At 30.0% G+C, this 20877-nt stretch overlaps 1 long non-coding RNA gene across 1 annotated transcript; it reads right to left on the minus strand.

The window, feature by feature from the left end:
* Window positions 1-17598: 17598 nt before the first annotated feature.
* LOC145606010 (uncharacterized) lies at window positions 17599-20669 on the minus strand. The gene is made up of 4 exons (XR_014105189.1): window positions 20411-20669; window positions 20134-20237; window positions 18997-19206; window positions 17599-17705 (listed from the first exon to the last, which is right to left on the minus strand). It is a non-coding gene; the product is annotated as an uncharacterized LOC145606010 (long non-coding RNA).
* Between the last annotated feature and the right edge of the window lie 208 nt (window positions 20670-20877).

The raw sequence follows: 20877 nt of genomic DNA on the forward strand, positions 1-20877 counted from the left end.
TTTAAGAATCAAATGAATGTCAAATACATTAAACAAAGCTTTTTGATCAAATGAAAGTCAATTGCATTCCACAATGCTAAATGAGTAAAATGAAAGTCAAACACATTCAACAAAGCTAATTGAGTCAAATGAAAGTCAAATACTTTCAACAAAGCTTTTAGAATTAAATGAAAGTCAAACACATTCAAACAAAGCTTTTTGAATCAAATGAAAGTCAATTGCATTGCACAAAGAGAATTGAGTCAAATTAAAGTCAAACACATTCAACAAAGCTAATTGAGTCAAAAGAAAGTCAAACACATTCAAACAAAGCTTTTTGAATCAAATGAAATTCAAATGCATTCAACAAAGCCAATTGAGTCAAATGAAAGTTAAACACTTTCAACAAATCTAATTGAGTCAAATGAAAGTAAAACACATTCAAACAAAGCTTTTTAATTCTAATGACAGTCAAATGCATTCAACAAAGCTAATTGAGTCAAATGAAAGTCAAACACTTTCAACAAAGCTTTTAAAATCAAATGAAAGTGAAACACATTCAAACAAAGCTTTTTGAATCAAACGAAAATCAAATGAATTCTACAAAGCTAATGAAGTCAAATGAAAGTCAAACACTTTCATCAAAGCTTTTAGAATCAAATGAAAGTCAAATACATTCAAACAAAGCTTTCTGAATCAAATGAAAGTCAATTGCATTCCACAATGCTAATTGAGTCAAATGAAAGTCAAACACATTCAACAAAGCTAATTGAGTCTAAAGAAAGTCAAACACATTCAAATAAAGCTTTTTGAATCAAATGAAAATCAAATGCATTCAACAAAGCTAATTGAGTCAAATGAAAGTCAAACACTTTCAACAAAGCTTTTAGAATTATATGAAAGTCAAACACATTCAAACAAACATTTTTGAATCAAATGAAAATCAAATGAATTCAACAAAGCTAATTGAGTCAAATGAAAGTCAAACACTTTGAACAAAGCTAATTGAGTCAAATGAAAGTCAAACACATTCAAACAAAGCTTTTTGATTCAAATGAAAGTCAAATGCATTCAACAAAGGTAATTGAGTCAAATGAAAGTCAAACACATTCATCAAAGCTTTTAGAATCAAATGAAAGTCAAATACATTCAAACAAATCTTTTTGAATCAAATGGAAGTCAGTTGCATTCAGCAATGCTAATTGAGTCAAATGAAAGTCAAACACATTCAAACAAAGCTTTTTGAATCAAATGAAAGTCAAATGCATTCAACAAAGCTAATTGAGTCAAAAGAATGTCAAACACATTAAAACAAAGCTTTTTGAATCAAACGAAAGTCAAATGCATTCAACAAAGCTAATTGAGTCAAATGAAAGTCAAACACTTTCAACAAAGCTAATTGAGTCAAATGAAAGTCAAACACATTCAAACAAAGCTTTTTGATTCAAATGAAAGTCAAATGTATTCAATAAAGCTAATTGAGTCAAATGAATGTCAAACACTTTCAACAAAGCTTTTAGAATCAAATGAAAGTCAAACACATTCAAACAAAGCTTTTTGAATTAATGAAAGTCAAATGCATTCAACAAAGATAATTGAGTCAAATAAAAGTCAAACACTTTCAACAAAGCATTTTGAATCAAATGAAAGTCAAATACATTAAACGAAGCCTTTTTATCAAATGAAAGTCTATTGCATTCCACAATTGTAATTGAGTCAAATAAAAGTCAAACACATTCAACACAGCTAATTGAGTCAAATGAACGTCAAACACAATTAAACAAACCTTTTTGAATAAAATGAAAGCCAAATGCATTCAACAAAGCTAATTGAGTCAAATGAAAGTCAAATACATTCAAACAAAGCTTTCCGAATCATATGAAAGTCAAATGCTATCAACAAAGCTCAGTGAGTGAAATGAAAGTCAAACACTTTTAAAAAAGCTTTTAGAATCTAATGAAAGTCTAACACATTCAAATTAAGCTTTTTGAATCAAATGAAAGTCAAATGCATTCAACAAAGCTAATTGAGTCAAATGAAAGTCAAACACTTTCAAAAACCTTTTAGAATCAAATGAAAGTTAGGTGAAAGTCAAATGCATTCAACAAAGCTAATTGAGTCAAATGAAAGTCAAACACTTGCAACAAAGCGTTTAGAATCAAATGAAAGTCAAATAAATTCAATCAGAGCTTTTTGAATCAAATGAAAGTCAATTGCATTCCACAATGCTAATTGGGTCAAATGAAAGTCAAACACATTCAACAAAGCTAATTGAGTCAAAAGAAAGTCAAACACATTCAAGCAAAGCTTTTTGAATCAAATGAAAGTCAAATGCATTCAACAAAGCCAATTGAGTTAAATGAAAATCAAACACTTTCAACAAACCTCATTGAGTCAAATGAACGTAAAACACATTCAAACAAAGCTTTTTGATTCAAATGAAAGTTAAATGCATTCAACAAAGCTAATTGAGTCAAATAAAAGTCAAACACTTTCAACAAAGCTTTTAGAATCAAATGAAAGTCAAACAAATTCAAACAAAGCTTTTTGAATCAAATGAAAGTCAAATGCATTCAACAAAGCTAATTGAGTCAAATGATAGTCAAACACTTTCAACAAAGCTTTTAGAATCAAATGAAAGTCAAATACATTATTAAACTAAGCTTTTTGATCAAATGAAAGTCTATTGCATTCCACAACTGTAATTGAGTCAAATGAAAGTCAAACATATTCAACAAAGCTAATTGAGTCAAATGAAAGTCAAACACATTCAAACAAAGCTTTTTGAATCAAATGAAAGACAAACGCATTCAACAAAGCTAACTGAGTCAAATGAATGTCAAACACTTTCAACAAAGCTTTTAGAATCAAATGAAAGTAAAACACATTCAAACAAACTTTTTGAATCAAATGAAAGTCAAATCCATTCAACAAAGCTAATTGAGTCAAATGAAAGTCAAACACTTTCAACAAAGCGTTTAGAATCAAATGAAAGTCAATTGCATTCCACAATGCTAATTGAGTCAAATAAAAGTCAAACACATTGAACAAGGCTAATTGAGTCAAAAGAAAGTCAAACACATTCAAACAAAGCTTTTTGTATCAGATGAAAGTCAAATGCATTCAACAAAACTAATTGAGTCAAATGAAAGTCAAACACTTTCAACAAAGCTTTTAGAATCAAACGAAAGTCAAACAAATTCAAAAAAGCTTTTTGAAACAAGTGAAAGTCAAATGCATTCAACAAAGCTAATTGAGTCAAATGATAGTCAAACACTTTCAACAAAGCTTTTAGAATCAAATGAAAGTCAAATACATTAAACTAAGCTTTTTGATCAAATGAAAGTCTATTGCATTCCACAATTGTAATTGAGTCAAATGAAAGTTAAACATATTCAACAAAGCTAATTGAGTCAAATAAAAGTCAAACACATTCAAACAAAGCTTTTTGAAACTAATAAAAGACAAATGCATTCAACAAAGCGAATTGAGTCAAATGAATGTCAAACACTTTCAACAAAGCTTTTAGAATCAAATGAAAGTAAAACACATTCAAACAAAGCTTTTTGAATCAAATGAATGTCAAATCCATTCAACAAAGCTAATTAAGTCAAATGAAAGTCAAACACTTTCAACAAAGCGTTTAGAATCAAATGAAAGACAATTGCATTCCACAATGCTAATTGAGTCAAATGAAAGTCAAACACATTCAACAAAGCTAATTGAGTCAAAAGAAAGTCAAACACATTCAAACAAAGCTTTTTCAATCAAATGAAAGTCAAACACTTTCAACAAAGCTAATTGAGTCAAATGAAAGTCAAACACATTCAAACAAAGCTTTTTGATTCAAATGAAAGTCAAATGCATTCAACAAAACTAATTGAGTCAGATTAAAGTCAAACACTTTCAACAAAGCTAATTGAGTCAAATGAAAGGCAAACACATTCAAACAAAGCTTTTTGATTCAAATGAAAGAAAAATACATTCAACAAAGCTAATTGAGTCAAATGAAAGTCAAACACATTCAACAAAGCTTTTAGAATCAAATGAAAGTCAAACACATTCAAACAAAGCTTTTTGAATCAAATGAAAATTAAATGAATTCAACAAAGCTAATTGAGTCAAATGAAAGTCAAACACTTTCATCAAAGCTTTTAGAATCAAATGAAAGTCAAATACATTCAAATAAAGCTTTTTGAATCAAATGGAAGTCAATTGCATTCCACAATGCAAATTGAGTCAAATGAAAGTCAAACACATTCAACGAAACTAATTGAGTCAAATGAAAGTCAAACAAATTCAAACAAAGCTTTTTGAATCAAATGAAAGTCAAATGCATTCAACAAAGCTAATTGAGTCAAATGATAGTAAAACACTTTCATCAAAGCTTTTAGAATCAAATGAAAGTCAAATACATTAAACTAAGCTTTTTGATCAAATGAAAGTCTATTGCATTCCACAATTGTAATTGAGTCTAATGAAAGTCAAACATATTCAACAAAGCTAATTGAGTCAAATGAAAGTCAAACACATTCAAACAAAGCTTTTTGAATCAAATGAAAGACAAATGCATTCATCAAAGCTAAATGAGTCAAATGAATGTCAAACACTTTCAACAAAGCTTTTAGAATCAAATGAAAGTAAAACACATTCAAACAAACCTTTTTGAATCAAATGAAAGTCAAATGCATTCAACAAAGCTAATTGAGTCAAATAAAAGTCAAACACTTTCAACAAAGCTAGTTGAGTCAAAGGAAAGTCAAACACATTCAAACAAAGATTTTTGATTCAAATGAAAGTCAAACACTTTCATCAAAGCTTTTAGAATCAAATGAAAGTCAAATACATTCAAACAAAGCTTTTTGAATCAAATGGAAGTCAATTGCATTCCACAATGCCGATTGAGTCAAATGAAAGTCAAACACATTCAACGAAGCTAATTGAGTCAAATTAAAATCAAACGCATTCAAACAAAGCTTTTTGAATCAAATGAAAGTCAAATGCATTCAACAAAGCTAATTGAGTCAAATGAAAGTCAAACACATTAAAAAAAAGCTTCGTGATTCAAATGAAAGTCAAATCCATTCAACAAAGCTAATTGAGTCAAATGAAAGTCAAACACTTTCAACAAAGCTTTAAGAATCAAATGAATGTCAAATACATTAAACAAAGCTTTTTGATCAAATGAAAGTCAATTGCATTCCACAATGCTAAATGAGTAAAATGAAAGTCAAACACATTCAACAAAGCTAATTGAGTCAAATGAAAGTCAAATACTTTCAACAAAGCTTTTAGAATTAAATGAAAGTCAAACACATTCAAACAAAGCTTTTTGAATCAAATGGAAGTCAATTGCATTCCACAATGCCGATTGAGTCAAATGAAAGTCAAACACATTCAACGAAGCTAATTGAGTCAAATTAAAATCAAACGCATTCAAACAAAGCTTTTTGAATCAAATGAAAGTCAAATGCATTCAACAAAGCTAATTGAGTCAAATGAAAGTCAAACACATTAAAAAAAAGCTTCGTGATTCAAATGAAAGTCAAATGCATTCAACAAAGCTAATTGAGTCAAATGAAAGTCAAACACTTTCAACAAAGCTTTAAGAATCAAATGAATGTCAAATACATTAAACAAAGCTTTTTGATCAAATGAAAGTCAATTGCATTCCACAATGCTAAATGAGTAAAATGAAAGTCAAACACATTCAACAAAGCTAATTGAGTCAAATGAAAGTCAAATACTTTCAACAAAGCTTTTAGAATTAAATGAAAGTCAAACACATTCAAACAAAGCTTTTTGAATCAAATGAAAGTCAATTGCATTGCACAAAGAGAATTGAGTCAAATTAAAGTCAAACACATTCAACAAAGCTAATTGAGTCAAAAGAAAGTCAAACACATTCAAACAAAGCTTTTTGAATCAAATGAAATTCAAATGCATTCAACAAAGCCAATTGAGTCAAATGAAAGTTAAACACTTTCAACAAATCTAATTGAGTCAAATGAAAGTAAAACACATTCAAACAAAGCTTTTTAATTCTAATGACAGTCAAATGCATTCAACAAAGCTAATTGAGTCAAATGAAAGTCAAACACTTTCAACAAAGCTTTTAAAATCAAATGAAAGTGAAACACATTCAAACAAAGCTTTTTGAATCAAACGAAAATCAAATGAATTCTACAAAGCTAATGAAGTCAAATGAAAGTCAAACACTTTCATCAAAGCTTTTAGAATCAAATGAAAGTCAAATACATTCAAACAAAGCTTTCTGAATCAAATGAAAGTCAATTGCATTCCACAATGCTAATTGAGTCAAATGAAAGTCAAACACATTCAACAAAGCTAATTGAGTCTAAAGAAAGTCAAACACATTCAAATAAAGCTTTTTGAATCAAATGAAAATCAAATGCATTCAACAAAGCTAATTGAGTCAAATGAAAGTCAAACACTTTCAACAAAGCTTTTAGAATTATATGAAAGTCAAACACATTCAAACAAACATTTTTGAATCAAATGAAAATCAAATGAATTCAACAAAGCTAATTGAGTCAAATGAAAGTCAAACACTTTGAACAAAGCTAATTGAGTCAAATGAAAGTCAAACACATTCAAACAAAGCTTTTTGATTCAAATGAAAGTCAAATGCATTCAACAAAGGTAATTGAGTCAAATGAAAGTCAAACACATTCATCAAAGCTTTTAGAATCAAATGAAAGTCAAATACATTCAAACAAATCTTTTTGAATCAAATGGAAGTCAGTTGCATTCAGCAATGCTAATTGAGTCAAATGAAAGTCAAACACATTCAAACAAAGCTTTTTGAATCAAATGAAAGTCAAATGCATTCAACAAAGCTAATTGAGTCAAAAGAATGTCAAACACATTAAAACAAAGCTTTTTGAATCAAACGAAAGTCAAATGCATTCAACAAAGCTAATTGAGTCAAATGAAAGTCAAACACTTTCAACAAAGCTAATTGAGTCAAATGAAAGTCAAACACATTCAAACAAAGCTTTTTGATTCAAATGAAAGTCAAATGTATTCAATAAAGCTAATTGAGTCAAATGAATGTCAAACACTTTCAACAAAGCTTTTAGAATCAAATGAAAGTCAAACACATTCAAACAAAGCTTTTTGAATTAATGAAAGTCAAATGCATTCAACAAAGATAATTGAGTCAAATAAAAGTCAAACACTTTCAACAAAGCATTTTGAATCAAATGAAAGTCAAATACATTAAACGAAGCCTTTTTATCAAATGAAAGTCTATTGCATTCCACAATTGTAATTGAGTCAAATAAAAGTCAAACACATTCAACACAGCTAATTGAGTCAAATGAACGTCAAACACAATTAAACAAACCTTTTTGAATAAAATGAAAGCCAAATGCATTCAACAAAGCTAATTGAGTCAAATGAAAGTCAAATACATTCAAACAAAGCTTTCCGAATCATATGAAAGTCAAATGCTATCAACAAAGCTCAGTGAGTGAAATGAAAGTCAAACACTTTTAAAAAAGCTTTTAGAATCTAATGAAAGTCTAACACATTCAAATTAAGCTTTTTGAATCAAATGAAAGTCAAATGCATTCAACAAAGCTAATTGAGTCAAATGAAAGTCAAACACTTTCAAAAACCTTTTAGAATCAAATGAAAGTTAGGTGAAAGTCAAATGCATTCAACAAAGCTAATTGAGTCAAATGAAAGTCAAACACTTGCAACAAAGCGTTTAGAATCAAATGAAAGTCAAATAAATTCAATCAGAGCTTTTTGAATCAAATGAAAGTCAATTGCATTCCACAATGCTAATTGGGTCAAATGAAAGTCAAACACATTCAACAAAGCTAATTGAGTCAAAAGAAAGTCAAACACATTCAAGCAAAGCTTTTTGAATCAAATGAAAGTCAAATGCATTCAACAAAGCCAATTGAGTTAAATGAAAATCAAACACTTTCAACAAACCTCATTGAGTCAAATGAACGTAAAACACATTCAAACAAAGCTTTTTGATTCAAATGAAAGTTAAATGCATTCAACAAAGCTAATTGAGTCAAATAAAAGTCAAACACTTTCAACAAAGCTTTTAGAATCAAATGAAAGTCAAACACATTCAAACAAAGCTTTTTGAATCAAATGAAAATTAAATTGAATTCAACAAAGCTAATTGAGTCAAATGAACGTCAAATACATTCAAACAAAGCTTTCCGAATCAAATGAAAGTCAAATGCTATCAATAAAGCTAAGTGAGTGAAATGAAAGTCAAACACTTTTAAAAAAGCTTTTAGAATCAAATGAAAGTCTAACACATTCAAATTAAGCTTTTTGAATAAAATGAAAGTCAAATGCATTCAACAAAGCTAATTGAGTCAAATGAAAGTCAAACACTTTCAAAAACCTTTTAGAATCAAATGAAAGTTAGGTCAAAGTCAAATGCATTCAACAAAGCTAATTGAGTCAAATGAAAGTCAAACACTTGCAACAAAGCGTTTAGAATCAAATGAAAGTCAAATAAATTCAATCAAAGCTTTTTGAATCAAATGAAAGTCAATTGCATTCCACAATGCTAATTGAGTCAAGTGAAAGTCAAACACATTCAAGCAAAGCTTTTTGAATCAAATGAAATTCAAATGCATTCAACAAAGCCAATTGAGTTAAATGAAAGTCAAACACTTTCAACAAATCTAATTGAGTCAAATGAACGTCAAACACATTCAAACAAAGCTTTTTGATTGAAATGAAAGTCAAATGCATTCAACAAAGCTAATTGAGTAATATAAAAGTCAAACACTTTCAACAAAGCTTTTAGAATCAAATGAAAGTCAAACACATTCAAGCAAAGCTTTTTGAATCAAATGAAAATCAAATGAATTCAACAAAGCTAATTGAGTGAAATGAAAGTCAAACACTTTCATCTAAGCTTTTAGAATCAAATGAAAGTCAAATACATTCAAACAAAGCTTTTTGAATCAAATGAAAGTCAATTGCATTCCACAATGCTAATTGAGTCAAATGGAAGTCAAACACATTCAACGAAATTAATTGAGTCAAATGAAAGTCAAACACATTCAAACAAAGCTTTTTGAACCAAATGAAAGTCAAATGCATTCAACAAAGCTAATTGAGTTAAATGAAAGTCAAACACTTTCAACAAAGCTAATTGAGTCAAATAAAAGTCAAACACATTCAAACAAAGCTTTTTGTTTCAAATGAAAGTCAAATGCATTCAACAAAGCTAATTGAGTCAAATGAAAGTCAAACACTTTCAACAAAGCTTTTAGAATCAAATAAAAGTCAAAACACATTCAAACAAAGCTTTTTGAATCAAATGAAAATCATATGAATTCAACAAATCTAATTGAGTCAAATGAAAGTCAAACACTTTCATCAAAGATTTTAGAATCAATTGAAAGTCAAATACATTCAAACAAAGCTTTTTGAATAAAATGAAAGTCAATTGCATTCCACAATGCTAATCGAGTCAAATGAAAGTCAAACACATTCAACGAAGCTAATTGAGTCAAATGAATGTCAAACACATTCAAACAAAGCTTTTTGGATCAAATGAAAGTCAAATGCATTCAACAAAGCCAATTGAGTCAAATGAAAGTCAAACACATTCTAACAAAGCTTTTTGAATCAAATGAAAGTCAAATGCATTCAACAAAGCTAATTGAGTCAAATGAAAGTCAAACACTTTCAACAAAGCTAATTGAGTCAAATGAAAGTCAAACACATTCAAACAAAGCTTTTTGATTCAAATGAAAGTCAAATGCATTCAACAAAGCTAATTGAGTCAAATGAAAGTCAAACACTTTCAACAAAGCTAATTGAGTCAAATGAAAGTCTAACACATTCAAACAAAGCTTTTTGATTCAAATGAAAGTCAAATGCATTCAACAAAGCTAATTGAGTCAAATGAAAGTCAAACACTTTCAAACAAAGCTTTTTGAATCAAATGAAAGTCAAATGCATCAACAAAGCTAATTGAGTCAAATGAAAGTCAAACACTTTCAATGAAGCAAATTGAGTCAAATGAAAGTCAAACACATTCAAACAAAGCTTTTTGAATCAAATGAAAGTCAAATGCATTCAACAAAGCCAATTGAATGAAAGTCAAACGCATTCAAACAAAGCTTCTTGATTCAAATGAAAGTCAAATGCATTCAACAAAGCTAATTGAGTCAAATAAAAGTCAAACACTTGCAACAAAGCTTTTAGAATGAAATGAAATTCAAACACATTCAAACAAAGCTTTTTGAATCAAATGAAGGTCAATTGCGTTCAACAAAGCTAATTGAGTCAAATGAAAGTCAAACACTTTCAACAAAGCTTTTAGAATCAAATGAAAGTCAAACACATTCAAACAAAGCTTTTAGAATCAAATGAAAATCAAGTGAATTCAACAGAGCTAATTGAGTCAAATGAAAGTCAAACACTATCAACAAAGCTTTTAGAATCAAATGAAAGTCAAACACATTCAAACAAAGCTTTTAGAATCAAATGAAAATCAAGTGAATTCAACAAAGCTAATTGAGTCAAATGAAAGTAAAACACATTCAAACAAAGCTTTTTGAATCAAATGAAAGTCAAATATATTCAAACAAAGTTTTTTAAATCAAATGGAAGTCAATTGCATTCCACAATGCTAATTGAGTCAAATGAAAGTCAAACACATTCAACGAAGCTAATTGAGTCAAATGAAAATCAAACGCATTCAAACAAAGCTTTTTGAATCAAATAAATATCAAATGCATTCAACAAAGCTAATTTAGTCAAATTAAAGTCAAACACATTCAAACAAAGCTTCTTGATTCAAATGAAAGTCAAATGCATTCAACAAAGCTAATTGAGTCAAATGAAAGTACAACACTTTCAACAAAGCTTTTAGAATCAAATGAAAGTCAAACAAAGTCAAACAAAGCTTTTTGAATCAAATGAAAGTCAAATGCATTCAACAAAGCTAATTAAGTCAAATGATAGTCAAACACTTTCAACAAAGCTTTTAGAATCAAATGAAAGTCAAATACATTAAACTAAGCTTTTTGATCAAATGAAAGTCTATTGCATTCCACAATTGTAATTGAGTCAAATGAAAGACAAACATATTCAACAAAGCTAATTGAGTCAAATGAAAGTCGAACACGTTCAAACAAAGCTTTTTGAATCAAATGAAAGCCAAATGAATTCAACAAAGCTAATTGAGTCAAATGAATTTCAAACACTTTCAACAAAGCTTTTAGAATCAAATAAAAGTAAAACACATTCAAACAAAGCTTTTTGAATCAAATGAAACTCAAATGCATTCAACAAAGCTAATTGAGTCAAATGAAAGTCAAACACTTTCAACAAAGCGTTTAGAATCAAATGAAAGTCAATTGCATTCCACAATGCTAATTGAGTCAAATGAAAGTAAAACACATTCAACAAAGCTAATTGATTCAAAAGAAAGTCAAACACATTCAAACAAAGCTTTTTGAATCAAACGAAAGTCAAATGCATTTAACAAAGCTAATTGAGTCAAATGAAAGTCAAACACATTCAAACAAAGCTTCTTGATTCAAATGAAAGTCAAATGCATTCAACAAAGCTAATTGAGTCAAATGAAAGTCAAACACTTTCAACAAAGCTTTTAGATTGAAATGAAATTCAAACACATTCAAACAAAGCTTTTTGAATCAAATGAAGGTCAATTGCATTCAACAAAGTTAATTGAGTCAAATGAAAGTCAAACACTTTCAACAAAGCTTTTAGAATCAAATAAAAGTCAAATACATTCAAACAACGCTCTTTGAATCAAATGAAAGTCAATTGCATTCCACAATGTTAATTGAGTCAAATGAAAGTCAATTACTTTCAACTAAGCTAATAGAGTCGAATGAAAGTCAAACACATTCAAACAAAGCTTTTGATTCAAATGAAAGTCAAATGCATTCAACAAAGCTAATTGAGTCAAATGAAAGTCAAACACTTTCAACAAAGCTATTAGAATCAAATGAAAGTCAAACACATTCAAATAAAGCTTTTTAAATGAAATGAAAGTCAAATGCATCAACAAAGCTAATTGAGTCAAATGAAAGTCAAACACTTTCAACAAAGCGTTTAGAATCAAATGAAAGTCAATTGCATTCCACAATGCTAATTAAGTCAAATGAAAGTCAAACACATTCAATAAAGCTAATTGAGTCAAAAGAAAGTCAAACACATTCAAACAAAGCTTTTAGAATCAAATGAAAATCAAGTGAATTCAACAAAGCTAATTGAGTCAAATGAAAGTAGAACACATTCAAACAAAGCTTTTTGAATCAAATGAAAGTCAAATACATTCAAACAAAGTTTTTTAAATCAAATGGAAGTCAATTGCATTCCACAATGCTAATTGAGTCAAATGAAAGTCAAACACATTCAACGAAGCTAATTGAGTCAAATGAAAATCAAACGCATTCAAACAAAGCTTTTTGAATCAAATGAATGTCAAATGCATTCAACAAAGCTAATTGAGTCAAATGAAAGTCAAACACATTCAAACAAAGCTTCTTGATTCAAATGAAAGTCAAATGCATTCAACAAAGCTAATTGAGTCAAATGAAAGTCTTACACTTTCAACAAAGCTTTTAGAATCAAATGAAAGTCAAACAAAGTCAAACAAAGCTTTTTGAATCAAATGAAAGTCAAATGCATTCAACAAAGCTAATTAAGTCAAATGATAGTCAAACACTTTCAACAAAGCTTTTAGAATCAAATGAAAGTCAAATACATTAAACTAAGCTTTTTGATCAAATGAAAGTCAAACACATTTAAACAAAACTTTTTGAATCAAATGAAAGTCAAATGCATTCAACAAAGCTAATTGAGTCAAATGAAAGTCAAACACTTTCGACAAAGCTTTTAGAATCAAATGAAAGTCAAATACATTAAACTAAGCTTTTTGATCAAATAAAAGTCTATTGCATTCAACAATGGTAATTGAGTCAAATGAAAGTCAAACACATTCAACAAAGCTAATTGAGTCAAATGAAAGTCAAACACATTCAAACAAAGTTTTTTGAATCAAATGAAAGCCAAATGCATTCAACAAAGCTAATTGAGTCAAATGAATGTCAAACACTTTCAACAAAGCTTTTAGAATCAAATGAAAGTCAAACACATTCAAACAAAGATTTTTGAATCAAACGAATGTCAAATGCATTCAACAAAGCTAATTGAGTCAAATAAAAGTCAAACACATTCAACAAAGCTAATTGAGTCAAAAGAAAGTCAAACACATTCAAGCAAAGCTTTTTGAATCAAATGAAAGTCAAATGCATTCAACAAAGCCAATTGAGTTAAATGAAAGTTAAACACTTTCAACAAATCTAATTGAGTCAAATGAACGTCAAACACATTCAAACAAAGATTTTTGATTCAAATGAAAGTAAAATGCATTCAACATAGCTAATTGAGTCAAATGAAAGTCAAACACTTTCAACAAAGCTTTTAGAATCAAATGAAAGTCAAACACATTCAATCAAAGTTTTTGGAATCAAATGAAAGTCAATTGCATTCCACAATGCTAATTGAGTCAAATGATAGTCAAACACATTCAACAAAGCTAATTGAGTCAAAAGAAAGTCAAACACATTCAAGCAAAGCTTTTTTAATCAAATGAAAGTCAAATGCATTCAACAAAGCCAATTGAGTTAAATGAAAGTTAAACACTTTCAACAAATCTAATTAAGTCAAATGAACGTCAAACACATTCAAACAAAGATTTTTGATTCAAATGAAAGTCAAATGCATTCAACAAAGCTAATTGAGTCAAATGAAAGTCAAACACTTTCAACAAAGCTTTTAGAATCAAATGAAAGTCAAACACATTCAAACAAAGCTTTTTGAATCAAATGAAAATCAAATGAATTCAACAAAGCTAATTGAGTCAAATGAAAGTTAAACGCTTTCATCAAAGCTTTGAGAATCAAATGAAAGTCAAATACATTCAAAGAAAGCTTTTTGAATCAAATGAAAGTCAATTGCATTCCACAATGCTAATTGTGTCAAATGAAAGTCAAACACATTCAACGAAGCTAATTGTGTCAAATGAAAGTCAAAAATATTCAAACCAAGCTTTTTGAATCAAATGAAAGTCAAATGCATTCAACAAAGCTAATTGAGTCAAATGAAAGTCAAACACTTTCAACGAAGCTTTTAGAATCAAATGAAAGTCAAACACATTCAAACAAAGCTTTTTGAATCAAACGAAAATCAAATGAATTCAACAAAGCTAATTGAGTCAAATGAAAGTCAAACACTTTCATCAAAGCTTTGAGAATCAAATGAAAGTCAAATACATTCAACGAAAGCTTTTTGAATCAAATGAAAGTCAATTGCATTCCACAATGCTAATTGAGTCAAATGAAAGTCAAACACATTCAACGAAGCTAGTTGAGTCAAATGAAAGTCAAACACATTCAAACAAAGATTTTTGAATCAAATGAAAGTCAAACACATTCAAACAAAGCTTTTTGAATCAAATGAAAATCAAATGAATTCAACAAAGCTAATTGAGTCAAATGAAAGTCAAACACTTTCATCAAAGCTTTGAGAATTAAATGAAAGTCAAATACATGCAAAGAAAGCTTTTTGAATCAAATGAAAGTCAATTGCATTCCACAATGCTAATTGAGTCAAATGAAAGTCAAACACATTCAACGAAGCTAATTGAGTGAAATGAAAGTCAAACACATTAAAACAAAGCTTTTTGAATCAAATGAAAGTCCAATGCATTCAACAAAGCCAATTGAGTCAAATGAAAGTCAAACACATTCAAACAAAGCTTCTTGATTCAAATGAAAGTCAAATGCGTTCAACAAAGCTAATTGAGTCAAATGAAAGTCAAACACTTTCAAAGAAGCTTTTAGAATCAAATGAAAGTAAAACACATTCAAACAAAGCTTTTTGAATCAAATGAATGTCAAATGCATTCAACAAAGCTAATTGAGTCAAATGAAAGTCAAACACTTTCAACAAAGCTTTTAGAATCAAATGAAAGTCAAATACATTCAACGAAAGCTTTTTGAATCAAATGAAAGTCAATTGCATTCCACAATGCTAATTGAGTCAAATGAAAGTCAAACACATTCAACGAAGCTAGTTGAGTCAAATGAAAGTCAAACACATTCAAACAAAGATTTTTGAATCAAATGAAAGTCAAATGCATTCAACAAAGCCAATTGAGTCAAATGAAAGTCCAACACATTCAAACAAAGCTTTTTGAATCAAATGAAAATCAAATGAATTCAACAAAGCTAATTGAGTCAAATGAAAGTCAAACACTTTCATCAAAGCTTTGAGAATTAAATGAAAGTCAAATACATGCAAAGAAAGCTTTTTGAATCAAATGAAAGTCAATTGCATTCCACAATGCTAATTGAGTCAAATGAAAGTCTAACACATTCAACGAAGCTTATTGAGTGAAATGAAAGTCAAACACATTAAAACAAAGCTTTTTGAATCAAATGAAAGTCCAATGCATTCAACAAAGCCAATTGAGTCAAATGAAAGTCAAACACATTCAAACAAAGCTTCTTGATTCAAATGAAAGTCAAATGCGTTCAACAAAGCTAATTGAGTCAAATGAAAGTCAAACACTTTTAACAAAGCTTTTAGAATCAAATGAAAGTAAAACACATTCAAACAAAGCTTTTTGAATCAAATGAATGTCAAATGCATTCAACAAAGCTAATTGAGTCAAATGAAAGTCAAACACTTTCAACAAAGCTTTTAGAATCAAATGAAAGTCAAATACATTCAACGAAAGCTTTTTGAATCAAATGAAAGTCAATTGCATTCCACAATGCTAATTGAGTCAAATGAAAGTCAAACACATTCAACGAAGCTAGTTGAGTCAAATGAAAGTCAAACACATTCAAACAAAGATTTTTGAATCAAATGAAAGTCAAATGCATTCAACAAAGCCAATTGAGTCAAATGAAAGTCCAACACATTCAAACAAAGCTTTTTGAATCAAATGAAAATCAAATGAATTCAACAAAGCTAATTGAGTCAAATGAAAGTCAAACACTTTCATCAAAGCTTTGAGAATTAAATGAAAGTCAAATACATGCAAAGAAAGCTTTTTGAATCAAATGAAAGTCAATTGCATTCCACAATGCTAATTGAGTCAAATGAAAGTCAAACACATTCAACGAAGCTAATTGAGTGAAATGAAAGTCAAACACATTAAAACAAAGCTTTTTGAATCAAATGAAAGTCCAATGCATTCAACAAAGCCAATTGAGTCAAATGAATGTCAAACACATTCAAACAAAGCTTCTTGATTCAAATGAAAGTCAAATGCGTTTAACAAAGCTAATTGAGTCAAATGAAAGTCAAACACTTTCAACAAAGCTTTTAGAATCAAATGAAAGAAAAACACATTCAAACAAAGCTTTTTGAATCAAATGAATGTCAAATGCATTCAACAAAGCTAATTGAGTCAAATGAAAGTCAAACACATTCAACAAAGCTTTTAGAATCAAATGAAAGTGAAACACATTCAAACAAAGCTTTTTGAATCAAATGAATGTCAACTGCATTCAACAAAGCTAATTGAGTCAAATGAAAGTCAAACACTTTCAACAAAGCTTTTAGAATCAAATGAAAGTGAAACACATTCAAACAAAGCTTTTTGAATCAAATGAAAATTAAATGAATTCAACAAAGCTAATTGAGTCAAATGAAAGTCAAACACTTTTATCAAAGCTTTTAGAATCAAATTAAAGTCAAATACATTTAAACAAAGCTTTTTGAATCAAATGAAAGTCAATTGCATTCCACAATGCTAATTGATTCAAATGAAAGTCAAACACATTCAACAAAGCTAGTTGAGTCAAAAGAAAGTCAAACACATTCAAACAAAGCTTTTTGAATCAAATGAAAGTCAAATGCATTCAACAAAGCTAATTGAGTCAAATGAAAGTCAAACACTTTCAACAAAGCGTTTAGAATCAAATGAAAGTCAAATACATTCAATCAAAGCTTTTTGAATCAAATGAAAGTCAATTGCATTCCACAATGCTTTTTGAGTCAAATGAAAGTCAAACACATTTAACAAAGCAAATTGAGTCAAAAGAAAGTCAAACACATTCAAACAAAGCTTTTTGAATCAAATGAAAGTAAAATGCATTCAACAAAGCTAATTGAGTCAAATGAAAGCACTAGGCGAAAAAAGGGCTTGGCCACCGGTTCAAAACCCCCTTTGCCACCGGTTTTGAACCGGTGGCCAGTGGGGGGGGGGGTGGCAAAACCTAGCACAAAAGGCCACCGGTTCAAAACCGGTGGCAAATTAATTAATTGCCACCGGTTAACCGGTGGTATTAATTAATTTGGCCACCGGTTAACCGGTGGCAAAAACCCATTCCCGTTTTTTTAAACGGGTTTTTGGCACCGGTTTTGTTCAAAACCGGTGGCAAAAATGGCCCAAAAAAATAAATTTTTTTTTTTTTTTGCATTTTTTCCACATAAATTGATATATAAACACTAACATATATATATATACTTACATATTTTCATTAAAAAAGGCTGTAACATTACAATTTTGGTCTAAAAAAACTTTAAAAATACACTAGTCACTGTTAAATACAAGCTAAGTCACACGAATGTAACATCCTTGGCGAGGCAGCAGCTGCAGCAGCCTTACGAGGCAGCAGCAACCTTGCGTATAGATAACATGTTCCAATAGCAACCTGCATCAAAAAACAATGATAAGAGATCTCGGAGTGTGTAATAGTCAAAGACAACAAGTAGAGCAATACTACCTTATACTCAGCCATATATACATGCAATAAGGAAGATTGAGAAGAAAAGCCTTAAGCAAAATACATTTTCATTTTTTAAAAGATTCTTAACACAGAGAAAGGACGAACCTTATTTTTTATTTACACTCAAATTATTAATTCAGAATTATTACTTCAGAACATGAGTAACTTTTTGGCGGATTGATTTGTGTGGTTCTGAATATACACTCTAATTCTCTCCTCTCCTAAAACCCACCTCCCCCTCCTCCCTCCATTACTTCGCCTTCCTCAAAGGTTATAGATTAACAATCAAGCAAAACAAGAGACGAGACAATAGCATGTTCGCCAAGAAAGAGGGAGAAAAAATTATCGTGGAGAGGATGAGATTGAGTTGAATCTTAGCTAAATTAAGATATCATATACATCAAAAGCAAGTAAATGCAATTAAAGACATCTCATCGCCTAAGGATGAGGTCCACTTTTGAATTCAAGTAACAAGAAACACCTACTGTATCACTAGCTCCCTACAGCCTTGACAATCAATACGACTGAGCAAACAAGACAAGATATAGCCGCGTGACAAGAATTAAGTATCTAATATATAACTATGGAGATATCTACAATAATTAACTAATGGTTTAGCGAGCCTATATCTACTCACTTCACTACTAACAATACATGAACTAAATTCAATTCAATTTACCCAATAGCTTATTATCGAATTCATTAAAACTACCACAAATCCAAATATTCAACAAATTATTAGAAAAAGCGCAAAATCCAAATATTACTGCTTATCCATATATTCAACAAATTAATAAGGCTTCCTTCACAAAAAATAACATCCCAAGGCATTACATCTCGAACTTGTTTAACAATTTTGTCCCATTAGTTATATCATTATACGTTTCTTCATTTAAAATAGCAACATACATATAAAAATCATTCCCAGCATCTATTCTTATTTAAATTACAAGCCTATAATAAAACTATTAACATACATATAAAAATCATTGCAACAAATAACAAATTCACAAATCTGCTAACACCCAATACCAACTCCAATCATGAATACACACAATATCAAACAACAAGGATGACTATAGCAACATGTTAATAATCAAATACACCAACTTAAGAAGCTGCAAGACTTCAAAAACGCAAAGCCTCATTTCCAATTTCAAGCATTTCATGATGCAAAGCCTAGACATGAGTTAATGTAGCAAAGAAAGAGAGTTACCAGGATATAATAAAGCAAATAAGGGCAAGAGTCCAATGAGTAGTTGAAGTATAGGGATTTCGTCGGGAACAATACAACTGCTTGCAACATTAACAATAACTTGAGCAGCTAGAAGGGCAACCGCTGCACTTGTCTCTAGCCCATAACTCCATAAGCTGGACTCCTTGGGTAAGCACAAATACCAGGTTACATTTCATTAATTTGGGAAGCCTGCAAGAAAATATTGAAATAAAGAAAAATTTAAGAAGATATCAACTAAATAAATAAATTCCATATAAAAAAAAAAGGAGATTGAATATAAAAAAATAAATTAAAAAATAAAATAAAATTGTTCACAGGAAACCAACCTGAGACTATGTAACCAAAAGAGCTTGCAATAGCAGATGCAGTGTGAGGCCCTTTGGCTTTAATTGTCACCTTAGCTAGTCCAAAATATGCTATCTTGGCGCTGAACTCTGAGTCTAACAAGATATTGCTTGAGTTTACATCTCTATCAGTTGAAAAATCACGGTAGGATAAGGTCATTGTTTCAATTTACAATTAAAAAAGAGACAGGGCACCCATTTCAACTTACTGCCACTTTCTACAATAGCATTTAGGACATATAACAAGTTTCAATTTTAAGACCCTAGAGCTCTCATAACATATCAAATACTACAAACTAAAGCAGGAAATTAGAGGGCAAAATTAACAAAGAAACCAAAAAAAAAAATAAGTCTCTTCAAGTTGCTCAAATTCCAGCACAAAGTAGATAATCAATTAACATATTTGATGCCAAATTATATACTACGTAATTTAAACCAAATATGCAGACAAATTAACAAGAAAACAGAGTAGCACTTATAAACAACCTTTCTCACATACCCATTTCAAATCCATAATCTGAACTAAGTGTAAATACCTAGATTATCCCACAATCCTATTATCCCACCATTAAATTCAATCAAAATTTCAATTATTCAACATTAACAACAAAAAATAAAATAACAATTTGATTAACACATGCATGTGAATAGTTGTCGAATATCTCGCTCAATCAACATAGTGTATGATCCAATTTTGTATTTAAAGGCAAAAATTGATCCTTAAATTGAAAAAAATCAGAAACCCTGGATCACGAATCGAAGAACAACATACCTTCATGAAAAAAATCCACCATATTTGCAAAGAGAAGGCACCACCACCTCCAATTACGATGGGCACGACAGCATTCGCCACAGCCATAACCCTCAATTTAAACCCTAAAACCCATATTGCATCAAAGCACAAATAAGCAAGTACCCAGAAATCATTACCTCAAAACCAACCAAATCAAACCCTAAAAATCATTCATTCGAATTCCGCATAAAAAAAATAAAATAAAAAAAAAACCAACAATCACAACATCACAATAGAGAAAGAAATCAAAATTAACCTCGGCAATCGGGAAGAAGCTTGATGAACCAAGCATGAAGTTTAACCCCATCAGAAGATCTGAGCCAAACATCTTCATAAAGAAGACGCAAACGAGCAGGAGTGTGAGTGTGAGTGCGGAGGGCAGGGCTACGGTGGTTGCGGCAAATTAAAGCTCGCATCTGCTACAGTGGTTGAAGAGAGAGAATGTGAGGCAAGAGGAGATAAAGAATGTGAGACGAACTGAGGGAGGGGAAAACAGGAGAGAGAAAGAGAAGGAGCGGCTGAGAAGAGAATAGGAGAGGAGTGAGTTAGGGTTTGGGGTTTATAAGGGGGGCGTTTTTTTTTAAATAACAAAGGCCACCGGTTTTGAACCGGTGGTAATAATATTTTTCCCACCGGTTCGGTTTAAACCGGTGGCAATTCTATATCCCCAAAATCCCGCCCATTTTCCCCCTTTTTTTCCCCACCGGTTTTTAAAAACCGGTG

This window comes from Chenopodium album, chromosome 22 (genome assembly GCF_948465745.1).
Source record: "Chenopodium album chromosome 22, dcCheAlbu1.1, whole genome shotgun sequence".
Lineage (NCBI taxonomy): Eukaryota > Viridiplantae > Streptophyta > Magnoliopsida > Caryophyllales > Amaranthaceae > Chenopodium > Chenopodium album.